This window comes from Notolepis coatsorum (genome assembly GCF_963971535.1).
Source record: "Notolepis coatsorum genome assembly, chromosome: 17".
NCBI lineage: Eukaryota > Metazoa > Chordata > Actinopteri > Aulopiformes > Paralepididae > Notolepis > Notolepis coatsorum.
Window position 1 is genome coordinate 18277884 of NC_140181.1, and position 9348 is coordinate 18287231.

The following is a 9348-nucleotide window of genomic DNA, read 5'->3' on the forward strand; positions in this document are numbered from 1 at the left end:
CATCTTCTTTCCTTTTTGTTCTTCTTCTATATAGAACACAAATGTTCTAGAATGTTTGATTATGACATCATACTGTGACATCACAAATGTTCTAGAATGTTTGATTATGACATCACAAATGTTCTAGAATGTTCTATTATGACATCATACTGTGACATCACAAATGTTCTAGAATGTTTGTTTATGACATCATACTGTGACATCACAACGGAACATGTTTGAGAGACATTTGAATAATATAATATATAAATAATGTTTGGTAAGGCTGTTCCCGAAGCCTGTTTTTGGGATTCAAACTTCGTCAGGGTTCTTCGAACGGACGTTCGAACCTTTGTTTTTAATAAAAAAAGTAAAATAAAAAAAAATTTAAGTATAATTTGTTTTTATATATATATATCCTCAAACTAAATCCTCAATTTGAATAAAGTGATTCAAACTTCCTCAGTTTTTTTTTTTTTTCTGTTTCTGATTTCTCTGATTTTCTCCCGTCCCAATTAGTCGTTGTGCCAATTCCCCCCCTCCCCTACCTGGCTGCTGTATGCATGTTCTCCTACGAGTCGGTACAAGGGCGTCCCGAGTCGATCACACGCTTTCTCCGAGACGTGCGCCGACAGCCAGTGACGTCTTTTCACTTGGCAGCGAGGACTCTCATTGGTGAAGTGTAACGCGTGGAAGGGCACGCTATCTCCACCAAGTCCTGCCCCGCTTAGCAAGCGCCGAGACCTGACCTGTAGGCGTCGCTGTCCACAATGCCAGATTCCCACCCGCCAGCTTCCCCACCGTGTGAACGGCCAGCCAAGCTGGTGGCAACGCCGAGAGCTGGGCTCGAACCCAGCATCTCCTGCATAGCGCATATTAGCGCAATCTCCGCTACGCCACCTGACCGTCCCCGAACCTTCGTTTTTAATTTAAAAATTTTAATAAATAAAAAAATTCTCATTTCTTTTTATAAATTCTTTATTATTATATTTTTTTATATCCTCAAACTAAATCCTCAATTTGAATAAAGTGATTAATCTGATTAAAAGAGTATTTTTTCTTTTATTATTTTGTTAGTGATGTAATAAAAAATAACACTTGGAACAAAAGAAACCCGATAATATACGATTGGTAAACACTCTGATTAACCAAAACACTTAAAAGAAAACTGGATGAATTATTATAATAATATGTGGTTGGCACTTCTTTATCGTTGCTATTGTAGATAACTGTGGCAATTCTAGAGTTAATACATACACTCTTTAAATAAAGTTAATACAAAAATTTGTATTTTAGCAGCTTTAGGGGCTACAGGCGTGTAGTTCACCAGTTTGATAAGAATCTATTATTTGGGAAACAGAAAATACTCTGTTACACTATAACCTTGTAGGGCTGGGCGTGGGCGATATGGCAAAAAATGATACTGCGATAACGAGATCGATAACAATATCATATCACGCAATATCCATAATTATCGATATTGTTATAAGTATTAAAAAATATATATATATATATATTTTTAAACAACAGATGTATGTTTATCTCGCAGCAATTCTTTGTCGTTGCCGCCATCTTTAGTGTTACATCCTCTCACACACTCCAGTCCTCAGGCTGCAGCTGGTTTGAAAGCTAAAGTAAACAGGCTTCTCTGCTGGCTGTGGCACCAGGGGAGTTGAACAGTTCTGGCTCTGCTAGTTTCTTTTCTATCTTTTGGCACTTTTTTGGTGGACAAACCACTGCAGATGTGCACCGTGACTTGTGACTGGAGACTAGCTCTGCTAGCACACATAGCCTACTGTGTACAGACGGTTTCAAACTGTATTTAATTTTACATTATAAAGCAAACAAGAGAAAAATAAATCTCAATTTGGTCAGTATTGTCATTTGGACAAGCAAAGCCATTACTTTAAGTTGCAGGCAAGAAAGACAAGTCTGTCCACTGTCTCTGGGTTTGTATAATATATATACCATCTTATATATCTTTACATATTGTTTTCAAAGGCATTTTTTTTGGTCTCATGAGTGTTTTACAAAGGTGAGAGAGAGAGAGAGAGAGAGAGAGAGAGAGAGAGAGAGAGAGAGAGAGAGAGAGAGAGAGAGAGAGAGACACACGCACAGACAGAGAGAGAGAAACACACAGACAGAGAGAGAGAGAGACCTGGAAAGCGAACAGGCTCTTGGAATGGGTGTCTGGGAGGAAGTGGGGGGTCTTTCGATGTTGATTAAACGGCAAGCAACTAATGTCATGAGTGCAAAATTAAAGGACAATAAATCTAATCTAACTGAAATTGTGTAGCACAGACCTTTCTATGGATCAAAACCTCAATATTATTATGGTGTAGTTAATACTTCATGTATCCTTAATCCCTAGGCTAATGAGGCACTAAGATGTTAGTAAAAAAAAAGAAAATTGTGTGTGTGTGCGTGCACTTTGCATGAGTGCACATCTAGGGGCGGGGTGTAGATTTTGGTCTCCCTGATGTTGACTCCTTAGCCACAGCCTTGGGTTGTTTAATACTGGACGAGTGTTTCATAACGGCCGTTGTGTGGGCCGGTTTCGGGGCCGGTGCGTGGGCCGGTGTGTGGGCTGGTGCGTCTGAATGTCCCGGGCTGAATTTGTGTCCTAGTCCGCCCCTGCTACAAACGATACAATACAAGGTATATGTGTTTTACAAGGTAAAAAAATAAATCTACAGTGTAAGTAGCAGCAGTGTGTGTGCGTGCTCATGAGATAATTTAGAGGAGAGGAGGGATGAGTAGGAGGTGGAGGAGGAGGGAAGAGGAGAAAGGAGGGATAAGGGAAGGTGGAGGAGGGAGAAGAAAGAAGAGATGATAAGAAGGGAGGTGGAGAGAAAAGGACAGGGGACAGGAGTAGGAAGGGACACAAGAAAGAAAAGGATAAGGGAAATGGAGGAAGGAGAATGAGAGGACATCCAAAGGAATACAACCACCATAAAGACTGTTAATTGCACAGACATTCCTGCACTATCCACATGTACAGATCTGTTTGATTGTATTGTTTTGTTTGTTTTAATGCTGGCTTTGGCAATGTAAACGTATGTTTCCTATGTCAATAAAGCCCCTTTGAATTGAATTGAATTGAATTTAATTTAATTTAATTTAATTTAATTTAATTTAATTTAATTTAATTTAATTTAATTTAATTTAATTTAATTTAATTTAATTTAATTTAATTTAATTTAATTTAATTTAATTTAATTTAATTTAATTTAATTTAATTGAGCGGCGGGAGGCAGGAGAAGTGATAAAGTAACTAAGGTCATCAATTGACCTCTCAAGTCCTGTCCTCTTTTCTTAACCCTCCAATCACAACTGTTGCATCAAGAAAAGAGGGCAGGGTTTGAGATAGCCAATTTCAAAAGCTTAGTTATGTTACGGTAAATGAGCCAATATTACTGTAAATCAGTCATACATAATCCCATTCGCTTTAGGACCTAGGCATGTTACTTACTGGTCTCAGCACTTTTGAGTTGAAAAAAGAGGGAATGATGGATGGATTAATTCCCTCATAATGAAGGAGATGCTACTCTCACACCATAATTCTCCATTTTCCTATATCTGGCAATCTGAACACCTACACAGTACACACAATCAATAAAGTACTTCTATTCTATTCTATTACCTCTTTGTGCGTTCGGTGGCTACAAGCCAGCCTAATTTAGCACAAATTAATGGAAGCAGATATGGAGGGGAGAGAACAGATGGTGGAGGTAAACGGTACACTATCCACAAAACCCTCAGCTCTGAACTCTGCACCTGGCTTGCTGATAACAAACTATCATTACACCTGGGTAAAACAGAGTCCATTCTCTTTGGATCAAATAACAAACTCAGCAAGTGGGTGACAATATTGTCACAAGGAAAGATGAAATTACGTATACCTGGGTTCCATCCTAGAGGCAAATCTTTCCTGTGACAAAATGGCAACCAATGTAATCAAAAAAGTCAACCAACGAACAAGATTCTTATACCGGATCTCCTCTCTGGTAAACAAGAATACCCTGAAGACTTTAACAGGAGCACTCATTCAAGGGTACTACGACTATGCTTGCACCTCATGGTACCAAAGCACCTCAAAGGCACTAAAAACAAGATTACAAACATCACAAAACAAACTGGTCAGACTACTGCTTGACCTTACTCCTAAAACCCACCTCACCCCTGCCTATTTTGACAACCTAGGATGGCTTAGAGTAGACGACAGAGTACAGCAACTTGTAATGGGCCTGGTCTACAAGATAAACTACACTACTAAGGTACCCTTGTACATGTCGAAATACTTCCCAAAGGTCAGTGAATACCACAACCACAACACCAGAGGGAGTTCCACAAAATCATGTCCAACCCAGATTCGGCTCAAACAAGGGACTAAACACGTTTAGCAATTATGCCACAACAATGTGGAACGCCATACCCACAGCAGTAAAAGAGTGTGAATCCCTACCCACCTTCAAAACCGCTCTAAAAAAAGCACCTACGGGAGGCCGCAATTCAAAACTGGCCAGGTAAATGTCCAAACCCCCCCCCACCCAACCCAACCCCCCCCAATGTACAGTTTCCTCCCCCTCAAATGTATATATTCTCTTTTAGAAACTCTGTCTGTAAATAAACAGTACTGTATATATACACGTACGCCCCCCTCGCTATGAGTGACGCCCCTCGCTATGAGTGAACAGCTGTTTCCGCGCTACACGACAGAGTTGTTGACAGAGCTCTCATATTTGCGAATGCATAAACTATATCTTAAATTATGGCTATGTGTCTAATATGGCCGTCGCTTATCAATGACTTGTTTGCAGTCAACAACCATTAAGCCGTGTTGGGCAAGTTACTCAGGAAGTATAGGAGTTGCGGAAAGCAGGATGAGAGAGCGTAGATTTCAGTGTGTATCATTTAATCATTTATCATTTAACATTTAACATTTGAAAGGCATACACACATTGGGGGATATCTTCGATGACTATGGTCTCCGCAGTCTTCGAGATATATCCAACAAATTTGACCTCACCAGTTCCACTTTTTTCTTCTATTTACAAATAAGAGCAGCTTTGAAGGCTCACAGAGTCCCATTAGATGTTCCACTTGAGCACCACAGGTTTCACAAATTATTTTATGACAATGGAGACGTCGAGAGGCTTCGTCTCTGACATGGGGTTGGGGGGGAAGAGCGAGCGCGAGCCCATGTATTGTATTTATTATTTTTATGTCATTTAGTCTACTTTCATTCTGATTTAATTACTGGACTGTCATTAGTTATTATTATTTCTGTTATTGTCCTGTGATTCATAAAAAACAATCCGTAAAAATGAACCGATTAAAAAACAATCCGTTTCGACAATGTTGACTGCAAACAAGTCATTGATAAGCAACGGCCATATTAGACACATAGCCATAATTTAAGATATAGTTTATGCATTCGCAAATATGAGAGCTCTGTCAACAAGACGGCAGTCGTTCCGCTGTTCACTCATAGCGAGGGGCGTCACTCATAGCGAGGGGGGCGTACACGTGCGATGCGTGTGCGTCAGTGGCCAATCACGGGAACCCGGAAACCCAACTGCGTTGTAGAAAGCATAGACGCGACCAGGACCCACCCTTACCGGGTTTCCCACCCTCTAACACTGCCAATTGTGTTAGTATGGACGGTCGGCCAACCCGGAAGCACCACAGCTGGATTCGATCCCACTGTCTGTGGTGGTAGACAGACGCTTAGTCCGCTGCACTACCCGGCCGCAGCCAGTACTGTATATTTGTATATAATAAATGTCTGGATGTAACAGTACTGTATATCTGTATGTCGTGTATGTCATAAATGTTATGAATTGAAAATGGGGGACCTGATTAAACAAGACGAAAGTCTTTCTCTGGTCTGCATCCCCTTAACAATTGTGTGTATTGAGCCGTACTGTATTGTACCCATTCTGCAATCTGTTAATACAATTTTCAATCAATCAATCAATCAATCAATCAATCAATCAATCAATCAATCAATCAATCAATCAATCAATCAATCAATCAATACCAGCTAGTCTAACTGTTGCCCAAAAGGAGTTTTAAGCTAGGCTAGCACTTGGGGTCTGTATTCGCTTCCATTCATTTGTGCTAAGCTAGGCTAGCTCGCAGGAGAGCGAGGAATAGGAGGAATAGGAGATGGAGGAGAAAGGAGGAATAGGAGGTGGAGGAGTGGAGGGAAGATGAGAAAGGAGGGATAGGGAAGGTGGAGGAGGGAGAATAAAGAAGAGAGGATAAGAAGGGAGGTGGAGAGAAAAATACAGGGGAAAGAGGAGTAGGAAGGGAGATGGAGGAGGAACACAAGAAAGGAGGGATAAGGGAAATGGAGGAAGGAGAATGAGGAGAGAGAATAGACAGATAAGGGAGGTGGTGGAAGGAGGAGGGAGAAGGAGAGAATAGAATAGGGAATGTGCAGGAAAAGGAAAGAGAGAGAGAGACAGGGGGGGGGGGGGGCAGGAGAAATTATAAAGTAACTTAGGTCATCAATTGACCTCTCAAACCCGCCCTATTTTCAACAATGTAACATCAGCAACATGTAGGCATGCAAACAGGCAGACAGACATACATTAAGTAACACACACTACTAATGAACTACTAACACACACAAAGTGATACAGAGATGTATAGAGATCAAGGCTTGAGAGGCTGGAAGTGGCAGGCTACATGCCTGGTTATCTAATAACCATGTTTTGAAAGTGTGCTTAAATGTTTCGATATTGGGGATGTGTGGTGGTATGGAGTTCCAATATTTCGCAGCTCTGATAGAAAAGGCTGACTCACTGAAGGAGCCTTTCCTGAAGTTTTAAGCTAGGCTAGCAGCACTTGCGGGGTCTGTATTAGCTTCCATTCATTTGTGCTAAACTAGACTAGCTTGCAGCCGGCTAACCGCCCACCGAATTTTGATTTGATTTGATTTGATTAGGGATCCCCATTAGCTGGTGCGATAGCAATGAACATAGCAATGAACAGAGAGGATAATAGTATCTATATTATTTTGACTCTAGTGCAGAGCAGTCGTTCCCATAACGTTGGAGTGTTAATTTATAAAGAATAGAAGTACTTTATTAATCCTGAGGGAAATTCAGCACCACAGATCACTCACGATAAACATTTAGGTATTCAAAACAATTAAAAATAAGAATACACAGTCAAAGATATAAAAAATATACAGTAAATTGATAATGTACAGGAACATATACAAGGATGTATACAGTCCAGTGCAAAAACCTATACATTGATAGATTGTTACTCTGTACTCAGTGAGGCACACTAAGGATTGGCTGTGTTTGTATGAAATACTTCCTGTGTCGTTCAGCGTTTCATGTTAAGAGACTGAGTCTAAAAGCGAAGGTGCTGCTCCTATCGGTCAAGTTCTGTATTTTCTTTTGACACTATTATCAGGGGAGAGCGCGAACGCAGTCCCCCACTACCAGAAATTATGCAATCGAGATTTCTACATTTGAGAAATTCGCATAGGTCAGCACAGCCGGAGTGCAATGGCTGAGCCTCGCCATGGGTGAACCACCTTCATGATCATGGTATCTCCCTTGCCAGGTAAGTATGAGTTGTACACGTCGGGGAGAGGATAGTGCTTCTGGCACATATGAATCTGGCTGATGGTCTACTCTTCACTCTATACCGCTAGGCTATTACCATTGTTTTATTAACCCAGTGCTATAATAACCATCCGTTACTTACCACCCCATAACCAACTCTAGCCCAAATTATTTTCTTATCTTCTTAAGATACCAAACATTAAGTGCTTTAACATAGCACTTACCCATCATGCATTGCTGCATTAGACCCATGTGACTGTATCGTTTTTCTAAGTAAAGAGCAAAGATAATCAATGGACAAACAATATATTCATCTACACATTTCAATACATCAAACCGTTTTTAATCAATTTTAAATCCGTTTCAAAGACGAGGTCTATTTTTCATACATATCTATTTGTCTCTATATGTTAAAAAAAACGAAAACTAAAATGGACACTTTTGGGTTGATTGATTGATTGATTGATTGATTGATTGAAAACTTTATTAACAGATTGTAGAATGGGTACAATACAGTACAGCTCAATACACACAATTGTTAAGGGGATGCAGACCAGAGAAAGACTTTCATCTTGTTTACATCAGGGTCCCCCATTTTCAATTCATCAGGACATATATGACATACATGACATACAGATAGTCAGTACTGCTACATCTATACATTTATGACATACCAGATTTGCAAATACAGTACTGTTTGTGATACAGAAGGAGTCAAGAAAAGGGAGTATATACATTTGACGTAGAAACTGTACATTGGAGGAGGTTGTGTGGGGGGGGTTGGGTACATTGGGATATTGACAACCATACTGGGTAATTTACATTGGAGGTGGTTGGGGGGGGGGGGGGGGGGGGGGGCCGGGGGGCACACTGTATAAACAAGTAATACTGTACATTGAGGGGGGGGGGGGAGGAGACACTGTACAAACAAACAAAATTGTACATTGAACTATTGACAACCATACTAGGTAAATGACTGTACATTGGAGGGGGTTGGGTTAGGATATTTACAGGGGCCAGTGTTGAATTGCAGTCTCCCGTAGGTGTCCCTTGAGAGAGGTTTTGAAAGTGGGTAGTGATCCACATTCCTTTACAGCTTTGGGTAGGGCGTTCCACATTGATGTGGCATAATTGCGAAACGTGTTTAGTCCCTTATTTGAGCCGAATCTGGGTTTAACATGATTTGTGGAGCTCCCTCTGGTGTTGTGATCGTGGTATTCACTGACCTTTGGGAAGTATTTTGACATGTACATGGGTACCTTGGTCGTGTAGTGTATCTTGTAGACCAGGCCCATTGCAAGTTGTTGTACTCTGTCGTCTACTCTAAGCCATCCTAGGTTGTCAAAGTGGGCAGGGGTGAGGTGGGTTCTAGGAGTAAGGTCAAGCAGTAGTCTGACCAGTTTGTTTTGAGATGTTTGTAATTTTGTTTTTAGCGCCTTTGAGGTGCTTTGGTACCATGAGGTGCAAGCATAGTCGTAGTACCCCTGAATGAGTGCTCCTGCCAGAGTCTTCAGGGTGTTCTTGTTTACCAGAGAGGAGATCCGGTACAAGAATCGAGTTCGTTGGTTGACTTTTTTTATTACATTGGATGCCATTTTGTCACAGGAGAGATTAGCCTCTAGGATGGAACCCAGGTAGGTAATTTCATCTTTCCTTGTGACAATATTGTCACCCACTGTAACTGAGAAGCCGTCGGTTAAAGAATATAATGTTGTAGTAACACAAGCACTTTCTCCTCTGTCCCTGCCATCATTCTGTCAGAAAACAGGCACTATTATTT